This window comes from Giraffa tippelskirchi, chromosome 8, assembly GCF_054371585.1.
Source record: "Giraffa tippelskirchi isolate mGirTip1 chromosome 8, T2T-mGirTip1v1.2.pri, whole genome shotgun sequence".
NCBI classification, from domain to species: domain Eukaryota; kingdom Metazoa; phylum Chordata; class Mammalia; order Artiodactyla; family Giraffidae; genus Giraffa; species Giraffa tippelskirchi.
Window position 1 is genome coordinate 148,013,128 of NC_137282.1, and position 14,142 is coordinate 148,027,269.

Below are 14,142 nucleotides of genomic sequence, written 5' to 3' on the forward strand. Positions count from 1 at the left end.
AGTATAAAACCTCAATATTTTTCAAGGATCCCTTTATCTTAAGAATTTGTATTTATAGATGAGTTTTTGAAATTATTCACATTTGCAAAATATTTAACTGATTTTGAGTTTACTACTTTACTCCTTTACATTAATAAAAACTTAATCCTATCCTGACACATAGCCTAAGGCATTTTGGCATGAGACATGACCACGCCATTTATAAATAGCAATTTATAAATAAACAACCTATTTTGAGCATTTGTTCGATGTACATTTATTAAATATTATCAAGGGTTAGTGTTTGAATTTAATCTTGCTGGTACGAAATTTTTCATGAGAAAGAGATAAATATGTGAATAAATAATTAGTCCAGTTATATTCATTTCTTTGGTGAATGTAAATAAAACTTAACAAAGTAACCAAAAGGAGAGAAGAGATGATTTGTCTGAAAAAGTTACAAGAATTTACAAAAAGGAAGTGAAATAGGATGTGGAGGAGCTCCCCAGGAGTAGAATGGGACAGGACTCCAGGTTGGAGAGAGCTTATAAAAGGAAAGACATTTAAAATCCGAACAGCACCGCAGGTTTGGGGAAAGATGATGAATTCTATCATCTCTCTCCTATCTTTGGGAGGGCCAGGAAAAAACAGCAAAAGATCCCTAGCCTGTGGCTCACACGTCTTCACTTGCTCCCTGTAGTTGTGTCCATCCTATGAGTGGACTACTGGGCAGACACATGGACACATGGACACATGAGCCTAGGAGCGAACCCTCCACTCCCGTCTGTCCTGGAGACAAGCCTCCTCACATGACCTTGGGAGAGAGCATGGGGTTCTGTAGGTAAGATCCCCTGCAGTAGGAAATGGCAACCTAATCAAATATTTTTTTCTTGAAAATCCACAGACAGAAGAGTCTGGTAGGCTACAGTCCATGAGGACCTAAAAAATTCAGACACGACTTAGGAAATAACAGCAAAAACAATTAGAAACTGGTAGTAACAACAAATCAAAGAATTGTCATTACATTGGGCCTTTTAATTGTACTGTTATTAGCCTTTATTACAACTCACATTACTGAAGTTATTCTATATGTGTCATGTAAGACTGCTTATATTTCATAAATATTAAACTTCATATCCACATGTGAGACCTTGTTGTTCTTTTTCTTCAGTCACTAAGTCATATCTAACATTTCTGACCCCATGGACTGCAGCACACCAGGCTTCCCTGTCCTTCACTATCTCCTGGAGTTTGCTCAAACTCATGTCCATCGGGTCGGTGATACCATCCAAACATCTCATCCTCTGTCACCCCTTTCTCTTCCTGCCCTCAATCTTTCCCAGCATTAGGATCTTTTACAATGAGTCGGCTCTTCGAATCAAGTGGCCAAAGTATTGGAACTTCAGCATTAGTACTTCCTTTGAATATTCAGGGTGGATTTCCTTTAGGATTGACTGGTTTCATCTCTTTAAATCCAAGGGACTCTAAAGAGTACTTCCACCACCATTGTTTGAAAACATCAGTTCTTCAGTGCACAGACTTCTTTATGGTACAACACTTATATCTGTACATGACTACTGGAAAAACCATACCTTTGAATATACAGTCATTTTTTTGGCAAAGTGATGTCTCTGCTTTTAAATATGCTGTCTATTTTTTTTCACAGCTTTTCTTACAAGGAGCAAGGATCTTTTAATTTCATGGCTGCAGTCATCATCTGCACTGATGATGCAGCCCAAGAAAATAAAACATGTGAGGCGTATCAAATACCTAACTGAAACTTTTCATCAAGATAATTGTGGTTAAAGAATTATATAGCCTTAGGATAACCATATTTTGACTTATTTTTAACCAATTACCATGTTTCTTTAATGATTCTGATTTATATCTAAAGTTGTATTCTTTATCATAGAGCATGACTCAAATTTACACGGTATCTACAATGTTCCCTAAGAGATCTTGTAGCTAATGACACAATAGAGGAACAAAATTAAAACAAAAGTTAGTTGGTTAAAGCTGAAATTGGAGAAAAAGAAGAGAACCACAAATAAATGTAAAAATGTGCCCTGAATATATTTCTGGGTGTTAGAAAAGAATGGCCATTTGGGTCTTTAAGAACAGTAGCCGTATGGGGACACTTTATATTAACACAAGGTACTCATTTTTCCATAAAGCTTCTACTTCCTGGGGACAAAGGGTATTCAGTTCAGTTCAGTCTCTTAGTCATGTCTGACTCTTTTTGACTCTTCCTGGTGACAGTGGGTATTAAGAAATTAAAATCTAGAACTTACATCGCTACAAGAAATTTAGAGAAGAAGATGACACATTGGGTGTTGTAGGGAAAAAGTCACTTTCCTCAGCAGAAGACATTTTAACCTCAGGGCATACTCTAGCATAATCAAGGTAATTAAAATGCAGGCAGCTCTCCTATCTTTGAAAAACAATTTCACAATTGCCTGTTTCTAAAATTTACAGACAGTACAAGAGAAGAACATCTGTATTTAATATTTCTTTAAAATCACAATTGTAACTGCTGTTTCCAAGGCCACCCACTTGAGGGGTGGGAGACACAGTATTGTTGTAAAAGTGACTCTAGATGGAAATGGTAATTCCATGGCTTAGACTCCCCAATTGGCTTCCTTGAAGGAGTGAACTCCTATCCTTCTTGGAGGAACAGGCATCATGAGCATATGGTAAGCCTTCCTATCTTTCTGTCCTATATTTATTTCTGTTAAATGGATAGCAAGAAGAGTTAATGTTGTAACTTTCTTAATTCATATATACTGTGGAACAGAATGACCAGACTGGACAATATTGATTCAACAATCTTCTTTGGATGTGCACTTGCATATGAACATTTACTCCAGATGGAAATGGTGTTGGACTTCCCCAGTCGTCCAGTGCTTAAGAATCCGAGCTCCTAATGCAGGAGGCCCAGGCATCAAAGACTGCTAGCAGATTTAGATCCCACGTGCCACAAGAGAAGTGGAAGATCCAGATGTGCAAAAATTAAGACACAATGCAACCAAATAAATAAAAATGCTAAAAAAAGAAATGCTGGTATCTTTGCAACACATTGGCTTTAAGCATGAACCTTGGAGTCCTGTAGCCCTTGTACATGCTCCCACTCCACACTCACTAACTCTGAATCTTTAGGCAAGCCTTGTTTTACTTCTTTCCATAATTCCATTCAAACTAATATCCACCTCATGGAGTTGCATAAGAATTAATGAAGGTAATGCAAGAAAAATATTTCAGTGAAAAGACCAGAAGAAGATAAATGCTTGAACAGCATTTGTCACTTCACATTTTCTTTTTTTTTTTAACTTATTTTATTTTCTATTTTTTAACTTCACAATATTGTATTTGTTTTGCCATACATTGACATGAATCCACCATGGGTGTACATGTTTTCCCCTTCCAGAACCCCTCTTCCACCTCCCTCCCCATCCCATCTCTCCGGGTCATCCCGGTGCTCCAGCCTCAAGCACCCATTATCACGCATTGAACCTGAACTGGCGATTCATTTCACATATGATAACTTACATGCTTCAATGCCATTCTTCCATATCATCCTGCCCTCGCTCTCTCCCATAGAGTCCATAACACTGTTCTATTTATCTGTGTCTCTTTTGATGTCTCACATACAGTGTTATCTTTACCGATTGACTAAATACCATATACATGTGTTAGTGTACTGTATTGGTGTTTTTCTTTCTGGCTTACTTCACTCGGTATAATAGGCTCCAGTTTCATCCACCTCATTAGAACTGATTCGAATGTATTCTTTTTAATGGCTGAGTAATATTAAATTGTGTATATGTACCACAGCTTCCTTATCCATTTGTCTGCTGATGGGCATCTAGGTTGCTTCCGTGACCTGGCTCTTATAAACAGTGCTGCGATGAACATTGGGGTACACGTGTCTCTTTCAATTCTGGTTTCCTCAGTGTGTATGCCCAGCAGTGGGATTGCTGGGTCATATGGCAGTTCTATTTCCAGTTTTTTGAGGAATCTCCACACTGTTCTCCATAGTGGCTGTACTAGTTTGCATTCCCACCAAGAGTGTAAGAGGGTTCCCTTTTCTCCACACCCTCTCCATAGGCAAAACACTCACTGACATTTTAAACCACAGCAGGATCCTCTATGACTCATCTCCCAGAATATTTGAAATAAAAGCAAAAATAAACAAATGGGACCTAATTAAAATTAAAAGCTTTTGCACAACAAAGGAAACTATAAGCAAGGTGAAAAAACAGCCTTCAGAATGGGAGAAAATAATAGCAAACGAAGTAACGCACAAACAATTAATCTCAAAAATATAGAAGCAACTCCTGCAGCTCAATTCCACTTCATATTTTCTTATTGTGAAATACAACGAGGGAGACTTGTCAAGCAAAACCAGCCTCCCAGCTATGTAGTGAAGGGCTCAGCCTCATCCAAAGGGAAGTCTGGACTTTGCAATTGTTTCCTGGGAGCTCCTCTCTAAACCCTTAGGTTGTTTCCTCTGAGAAAGGGTGACAAAGATGTCAAACGTTGACACTGAGAAAAGTGCTTTTGTTTATGTGAGGGTCTTGGGCCAGCCTGATAGGGATGTAAACCGTGTTTTTTAGAGTAAAAACTTTGGGCCAGAAGAATGGTGTGATTCAGGATGGGGGTTTTGGTCCTGCAGTATCAGCTGGAGAGGATTGAGCCTGAGATCAGCTGTCTGGACCGTCAATCATGCCTAGACGATGGAGCCCCAGTAAAACTCTGCACACGGAGCCTGGAGTGAGCTCCCGTGTTTGCAAGTGCTCAATGCTGGCACATCAGTCCTGGGAACACAAAGCTGCCCATGACACCCTGGGAAGAGGAAACCAAAGTTCCATATTTCACACTTTCTTTGACTCTGCCCTATATGCCTTTTTCCTGGGCAATTTTTTATCTGTATCTTTTAAAAAGCTGCAGTGCCCTGGGTATATACCAGGAGAAAAACATACTTTGTAAAGATACATGACCCTCAGTGTTCGTTGCTTCATCAGGGTTTCCCTGGTGGCTCAGATGGTAAAGAATCTGCCTGCAATGTGGGAGACCTTGGTTCAATCCCTGTGTTGGAAAGATCCTCTGGAGGAAGGGATGGCAACCCACTCCAATATTCTTGCCAATTCTTGTCCACGGGGACAATCCCCATGGACAGAGGAGCCTGGCAGACTACAATCCATGGGGTCGCAAGGAGTTGGACACAACAGAGCAACTAAGCACAGCAGTGTTCATTGCAGCACTGTTTACAATCGCCAGAACATGGAAGCAACCTAAATGTCCATCAACAGAGAAATGGACAAAGAAGATGTAGTGCAGATATACAATGTAATGTTACTCAGCCATAAGAAGGACCAAAACAATGCTATCAGAAGCAAGATGGATGGACCTGGCTCTTGTCATACCAAGTGAAGTAAGTCAGACAGAGAAAGCCAAATGCATATGATATCACGATATGTGGAATATAAAAGGAAGACCGTCACAATGTAGAAAATAATCTTATGGTTCCAGGAGGAAGAAAGGAGGGATGAATTGTGACATTGGGATTGACGTGTACATACTAATACATATAAGATAGATAATTAATGAGGATCTTCTGTATAGAACAGGAAACTCTTCTCAACTCTCTGTAATGACCTACATGAGTTCGATTCAGTTCAGTCACTCATTTGTGTCCAACTCTTTGTGACCCTATGAATCACAGCAGGACAGGCCTCACTGTCCATCACCAACTCCCAGAATCTACCCAAACTCATGTCCATTGAGTCGGTGATGCCACCTAACCATCTCATCCTCTGTCTTCCTCTTCTTCTCCTGCCTTCAATATTTCCCAACATCAGGATCTTTTCAGATGAGTCAGCACTTCTCATCAGGTGGCCAAAATATTGGAGTTTCAGCTTCAACATCAGTCCTTCCAATGATCACCCAGGACTGATCTCCTTTAGGATGGATTGGTTGGATCTCCTTGCATTCAAGGGACTCTCAAGAGTCTTCTCCAACACCACTGTTTAAAAGTATCAATTCTTCGGTGCTCAGCTTTCTTTATAGCCCAACTATCACATCCACAGGTGACTACTGGAAAAACCATAACCTTGACTAGACGGACCTTTGTTGACAAAGTAACGTCTCTGCTTTTTAATATGCTGTGTAGGTTGCTCATAGCTTTCCTTCCAGGGAGTAAGCATTTTTTAATTTCATGGCTGCAATCACCATCTGCAGTGATATTGGAGCCCCCCCAAAAATAAAGTCAGTCACTCTTTCCAGTTTCCCCATCTATTTGCCATGAAGTAATGGGACCGGATGCCATGATTTTAGTTTTCTGAATGTTGAGCTTCAAGCCAACTGTTTTCCTCTCCTCTTTCACTTTTATTAAGAAGCTCCTTAGTTCTTCTTCAATTTCTGCCATAAGGGTGGTGTCATCTGCATATCGGAAGTTATTGATATTTTTCCTGGCAACCTTGATTCCAGCTTGTGCTTCATCCAGCCCAGCGTTTCTCATGATGTACCCTGCATATAAGTTAAATAAGCAGGGTGACAATATACAACCTTGACATACTCCTTTTCCTATTTGGAACCAGTCTGCTGCTCCATGAGAAAAGAATCTAAATGAGAGTGGATATACATATATGTATAACTTATTCACTGTTCAACAAAACCTGACATTTATAGCATTGTAAATCAATTATACTGCACTAAAAATAAAAAATGAATTAATAATAAATCAAAGGTCAGGAATAAACCATAACCACATGTATAACAGATTTCAGTGAGCTTTTGGAGTCTTAGCTGATTATGGAACCCAAGAATGGTCTTGAGAGGTCCCCAAACTTGTAATTGCTATCTGAAGTGAATAAAGTCTTGAGGACTTTCTACTCTGAAATTTGTATCTGTCAAAGGCCCTTTTCTTCATATGCATAGTCATGATGTTTCCATGTTGGTCAACTGGTACTTTGTTTAAGAACTTAGTAATTAACTCATATTTCAAATAGGAACATGTATAGAAGGGGGGCTTGCTCAATGACTGATAATCAAGAAAGACCCTGGAGTCAATCATATATTGTTGTGAAATCCATCAAGGAGTTTGCCATCTCAGACTCTCCACCTGGGGCTGCTGGTCCTTATTCAGCTTCCTTAGTCCTTGACTTCCTATCAGCACTACAGAGCATTCAGTATGGATGAGGCATTGGGTTACCTTAGACAAGTCAGTCTCCTCACTGGGTGCCATGGTCTAAATGCTTGTGTTCCCCCAAAACTCATATGTTGGAAACCTAATCCCCAAAGTGACGAATTTAAGAGTTGGACCATTGGAAAATGATTAGATCATGAGGGCAGAGCCCACATGGGTAGGATTAGGGCTCTTGTGAAAGAGTCCTGAAACACTTGCTCATCTCTTCTCTTTAGGGATATGTCCTGGAAGAGGCCCTCACTCACTCATGATGGCACCCTGATCTTTGACTTCTAGCCTCCAGAACTGTGATAAATAACGTGGTTTATAAACCACCCAACCTCTGGCCTTTTGTAATAGCAGCCTGCATGCACTAAAACACTGGACATGATTAAGTGGGGAAAAAAAAATTGTCAATCTTGTTTTCCCTTCCTAGGTCATAAATGTGGAACAGGTACCATAGATATTCAATTCCAAATAGAGTAGCACATGATAACATACTCCATAGAATTACACATTTCTTTCAAATTGTAGTTCTCTGACATGTTCACCTGGGAAGATATTTTCTTAGAGGTAATTAATATTTAAACCAATAGATTGTGGATTTTATGTGATCAGTTGAGGGCCGTCAGAGCAAAGATAGAGGTTTCCCAAAATAAAAGAAATTCAGCCTGAAGATGGCACCATTACTGGTACCCCAATCTCCAGTCTGTCAACCTAAAGATGAAGCAATTTGACCCTAATGCCTGTCACTGGGGTCTCATCAGAATCCTCACATAACTGCTCTTTGACTTGGAAAACTTATCTTAACTCCTCTAGGGCTTATTTTTCTCAATTGGAAAAGGAAAATTAGAGGAGAAAATCCTTTACATTTCCGAAGATTATGCAAATCTCTATATAAAACATGATTGCAAACTGAGGTTTTATTCTTTTCCAAAAAGAAAATTATCGATTGGTTGTGCAGCTTCCTTGTTTGGATCACTTATACTTCTCATTATCTGCTCTATCTCACCATGTATTTCTCTGGCTTAGCTTTAAGGAAAAATCCTTCATAGAAATAATTACTTAACTGTTACAGAATATTACTTTTATCTTTGATCTTCCATTGTAAAGCAGGAGTTGTAGTTAAGCACACTAGGGTGAAAAACTGTTTCTATATGTCAGTATTTCACCTTGAGAAGTTTGCTGTGCGTAATTGCTCAGTCATGTCCAACACTTTATGACCCCCATGGACTGACGACCCCTTGGACTGCATCCCACCAGGCTGCTCTGTTCATGGGGATTCTCCAGTCAATAATAGTAGAGTGGTTTGACATTCCCTCTTCCAGGGACTTTCCTGACCATGGATGGAACCCTGGTCTCCTGTACTGCAAGTGGACTCTTTACTGTCTGAGCTACCAGCTCCCAGTAAAATGGGTCTTAAAGTATACAGAAGATGCGTGATTTGTCTACTTTTGTTTCCTGCAACAGTGGGCGTTTTTTTTTCCAGCTAACGTATCAGTCCGTTTCTATTTACCTGAACACTATCTGGAATGCAAGTTCTCTCTAAGAAAAAATTAAACAAAATGAACTTTTATCTGGAATAGCAGTTAAGATTTTGTCCAGTTATCCGTTTATTGAAAATACCAGAGGCTGGATATTTGCTTTTAATTATAATATTTACCTCAGAAATATCAAATGGCTGGCCAGTTTCTGCCATGTTTGATACTCAATAAATAGTAACTTCAGGGCAGTTGGCGTACCCTTTTAGCCCCAGGGAACTGAATTAAAGGAGTGGGAATTGGTATTGTTCAGATAATTAACTATAATATAAGTCAGAAGTGGTCAGTGAGATCAAAATGGTGAGAATGACATTAGGAAGACGTAAGGAGGAAGATGGTACTTTCATCTAGGAAAAGTAGGTACTAATTCATCAAGGAGGTAAATTTCTTTTGACCTTCAAAGAGAGATTAGGTGTTTGTGTACAATGTAAGAATATTTGATTCGTAGGCTCTCCTTGAAGTATTTTTATCTGTCATGATCAGAGAGTACGGCTAAGAAATTGAACTCCTCTAGTGAAGTTAAGAATCCTCTGGTAAAAGTAGACTCAAGTTGCAGGTTCAGAGCACTGTCTCTAGTTCTGTCCTATTCAGCCTTTTAGTCAGTGACTCCATTATGACATTATATTAGAACATGAAACTGTGAAGGCTAGTGTATGTGGAATAAAAGACTGAAAATCCAGTGGTTTCCATCTAATAGGGTAACAATTCAAAGCAAATGCATCCACAGTTCTGTGAAAATGAAACTCACTCAGTCGTGTCCAACACTTTGTGATCTGATGGACTATACAGACCATGGAATTCTTCAGGCCAGAATAGTGGAGTAGGTAGTCTTTCCCTTCTCCAGGGAACCTTCCCAACCCAGGGATCAAACCCAAGCCTCTCACACTGCAGGCAAATTTTTTACCAGCTGAGCCACAAGAGAAACCCCCACAGTTCTAGTTCTGTAATTATGTCCAAATATTCAGGATATGAGTGTTTGTGTGGGGAGAAAAGACCTCAATGGTGAGTTCACACTATGCTGTGAGAGCAGCATCAAAATTCATAGAAATTTTAATCTGCAAGAATAAAAGCATTTCATTAAACAAACAACTAAGGAAGGCCTGCTGGATGCAAACAATGGACAATAGTGAAGAGCACATACATGGACTTTGTAAATTAGGGCTTAAATTTAATAGAAAAACAGAAATGAGGTAAATTTCAAAGTTAAATGTTGCACCACAATTGGGACACGTGTTGAGAGGGAAAAGTACAGAATGCCATATATCCATGTAACAAGGAGAATTGAGCTGTGTCAGAGCCAGGAAAGGCTGTTTTGTGGAAGTGGTTTTTACTGAGTTCTGAAAGGTGTCAAGGAGGTAATCAGGTAAAAGAGTGAGGGTCTTCCAGGGAGAAGAAATGGCATTTATAAAGAACTTTAGCCAAATGTGAAAATGTAGAGAGAGAACAACAGACATGCCAGGATTGAACCTTCAAGGAATTTAATTTACTTGGTAAAACTTATGAAAAATGGACAATGAATACAAGGTGGAATATGATCAGTTCTATAAAAGGGATAATAATCAAGTCTTGCAGAGCATAGGAGATATTTCCATTTCCTGGGTAATTTGGTAAAGATTCACTTAAACCTAGGAAACGTGGTTTCTATTGCTACATTTGCATCGAGTTTTATACGTTTAGATAAGTGACTTAATCATTCTTGGATTTACTTATATATCCTTAATATGGGAGGATTGTCTAGATAATTTCCAAGGTTTCTTCCATTTCTGAATATCCAGTGAATCCCACTGGTTATTATCTGGAATAAAAAAAACCCTTTTACATACCAAGAGTCATAGCTGAAGTATCTAAAATATTATATAAAAAGCATTTAAATTCCTGTTTTTTTTCTTTTTTCAGTTTTTTAAAATATATTTTCCAGATAAAATGGCAAGATATTTAAAGTATACGTGACAATTTAAATAGGTATACATGATTAATCGATTCCCTCATTGACTTAACTAACATATCTATTTATATCACCTCACATACTTACCTTTAAAGATCTTTTTGGTGAGAATTTTTAAGTTTTACTCTCTTACATGTGTGCTAAGTCACTTCAGTCATGTCCAACTCTTTGTGACCCCATGGACTATATAGCCTGCCAGGCTTGTCTGTCCATGGGGATTCTCCAGGAAAGAATATTAGAGTAGGTTGCCATGCCCTCCTCCAGGGGATTTTCCTGACCCAGGGATTCAACCTACATATCTTATGCATCCTGCACTGGCAGAAGAGTTCTTTACCACTAATACCACCTGGGAAGCCCCACAAATGTCAATAACACTTTACAAACCATAGTCACCATGTTACACATTAGATCCTCAGACCTTGTTCATCATCTTACAGCTTAAAGTTTGTGCACTTTTACCAAATTCATTCTTAAATCATTGATTTCTCATCACTTATTTTTACATGACCTGTGACATGTTCTTGTATTTATGATTTTGGAGTCTGGAAAAAAGATGTCTGCCTCCTGTTGTAAGCAGTTTCTAGATAGATCTTTGAGGGACCATCTTTATCTAGCAGCTCCATAGCCACCCCTATCATTGTCAGAAATCAAGATGATTTACACAGATAAGGAAAATAAAGAAAACTGGCTTCCCTGGTGTCTAAGATGGTAGAGAATCTGCCTGCAAAGTGGGACACATGGGTTGCACCCTTTGGTCAGGAAAGACCCACGCAGAAGGGAATGGTTACCCACTCCAATATTCTTGTCTGTAGAATCCTTTCGACAGAGAACTCTGATAGGCAACAGTCCATGGGGATCACAAGAAGTCAGACATGCCTGAGCGACTAACACACAATGAACTCTGAGATTTGGAAGTTGTATCAGCGCTAAGGATAACTTAAAAGGAATAGCAGAACCTTTGAGACAGGCAAGAACAGGGATATATGAACACTTTTAAGCCCACAGGGCAAAGAAGAGAATGGATATTGCAGTCTCTAAAGAATCTTGTACATACCTGCAGCTAAAAGTGCAGGCCTCTGACCAGAGCTCTGGGCTTTAGTGGAAAAACTTGGCCATTTCCCAGCAAGAAAGGAGTCAGAAGAAAAAATCAGTCCACTAATCTCTTTCTCCACTGACTCAACAATCGCTTTTGTCCACCACTGGCCAAACTCAAGTAGAAGTCAGAGGCCAGGAGAGCTAGAGGGATAAAGTCTGGTCTTTCAGCCTCCAAAGGTTCATAAAATAATAGAAAATGATCAACAGGGTTCCTGAGGGGCATATAAAAAATATCAAACACACCCACCATTTCTGTGTAGTAGATATGTCTTCTTTATCTTATGAATCTAGTTGTAGTTATTTTATCTAGACATTTAGGATTACTGGGTAGGATTAACTTTAATGGGAGAAGTCAGTTTCTGATTTGACCTCGACTCAAGTATTTGTCACTGTATTTCTGGTATGATAATATTATTACTGGGACCCTAACTGACTGTATCCTTGAATCACTTAAACCCTTTGAAGAGATAGGTAATGTGACCAGACTTAGGAAGGGACCGTAATCTATCAAGAGATGTTTTTATACACTGTTGAATTCATTTGCTTTATTTGTATGTGTGCGAGTTAAAACTTTTAATTCCAAATTTGTAAGAAACGTTAGTCTGAAATTTCCTTTTTGTACTGCCTTTGTCTGAATTTGATATAGACCGATACTAGCCCCATCTAATTAGTTGGGAATGGTTTCCTACTCTTTCATTTTCTTGAAGAGATTATGGCAAATTGATCTTAATTTTTAAAATATTTGTTAGAATTCTCTGGTCAAACTATCTTGGATTGATGATCTCTTCTTCAAAATTTTATGTTACAGTTTCAATCTCATTAAAGGTTATAGGAGTATTCAGATGATGTATCTATTTTTGCTTCAAGTATTTTGAGATTATACTGTTTGGTGTATACATATTTAGGATTATTATGTATTCCTGCTGGATTGACTCTTTTTTCCTTATGTAATGTCCTTGTATTCCTTTGTGTTTCGAAATTTTCTTTGCTCTAAAGTCTACTTTACCTAATATTAACATATGTTTTTACCTTTTAGTTTCCAAATATCCGTGCCATTTTTGAGGTTCTTGAGCTTTCCTGGTGGCTCAGACAGTAAGGAATCCACTTGCCTTATGAAGACCTGGGTGCAATCCCTGGGTTGGGAAGATCTCCTGGAGGAGGACATGGGAATGCGTATTCTTGCCTGGAGAATTCCATGGACAGAGGAACCTGGTGGCCTACAGTCCATGGGGTCCCAAAGAGTCAGACACAGCTTAGCAACTAAACCACCAGCTGGTGCTCCTTCACATTCATTCCTTGGGAGCAACAGCCCTACTCAGGCTGCCTTCTGATTCTGGGTTGCAGGGCAGGATGCTGGGCCTGGGTTGTCTTCTCTTAGGTGCTGCTGTGTTGCTCTTCCATTCTCAGGCCCTAATCTAGTTCACCTTCCTCTTGCCAACTATAAAAGGTCTCCTTTAGTGGTCTCTTCTTATTTCCAGAACAAACAGAGGAGTGTGCACAAAGAGGTCAAGGCCATCTTGTCTGAACCAGAAGCCCAAGGTGTGTTTATAACCTAGGGCAGTGATTTCATGGAGGGAATTTGAGGAGGAAAGTGGAAAGGAGTCCACAGTAGGCTGGAGATGAACGTCATGCAGTCCTTTTCTTTAGAAGTCAGCAGAAGCTGAGAAAGTATTTTTGCTAGATGATGTGTATATTCAGCTCTGAGTGAATACACTTTCTGTTTTAGCAAACTGTAAGCCTTCTATACTTTTTCATTAATTTTCTTTACAAATGCATATATATAATGACATCCATATGACATTTTATCCATTCTTCTAGGCCATTGCTCTGCTTTTATTATGACTTGAGATTTTAACCCTTGAAAAAAAGAAATCTCTTGTAGAGTGTGGATTATTTACCTGTAGATGAATTGATGGAATAGCAAAAGAACTAAAGATGATTACTTAATTGAGTTCACAAAATTTTATATATGCATATGAAGAGAGTTATTCACATATAATTTTACTCTTGGCCCCTTTTGGTGTTCTGAGAACTGTGATTGAAGTTATATGTAAAAGAAATTACTCTATTATGATAGTTAAGTAACTGAGATAATTATGTGTGTACATTCAGAATCCATTAGTCCATCGGCCATAAAAATGAGTGTCCTCATCCCCTGGGGAAGAAAATGTTAGCATTTCTGTTTATTTTTATCTCATTCTCATTTAGTTTAAATTTTGTGTATATTTTTTAAATGTCATACTATATTAGAATAGCAATGCATATCATATTTTTACATAATATAATTAGGTCAGTGACAGTGTGTTATAAAATGGAAAAGAATTTGGAGATTAGTTCTTCAGGAAGAGAAAATTATCAAAATTTACTGCATAAAAGGTTACTTAATTTGGGGGAGTTTA

The 14,142-nt window shown here is 38.7% G+C and overlaps 1 protein-coding gene across 1 annotated transcript in view; it reads right to left on the reverse strand.

The window, feature by feature from the left end:
* Positions 1-11,773, reverse strand: part of LOC145516217 (placental prolactin-related protein 4-like) — a 63,956-nt gene extending 52,183 nt beyond the window's left edge. The window contains exon 1 of the mRNA XM_081517323.1: positions 11,703-11,773. The gene's annotated coding sequence lies outside the window, so the exon portion shown is untranslated. The remainder of the gene's footprint in view (positions 1-11,702) is intronic.
* Positions 11,774-14,142: the final 2,369 nt, after the last annotated feature.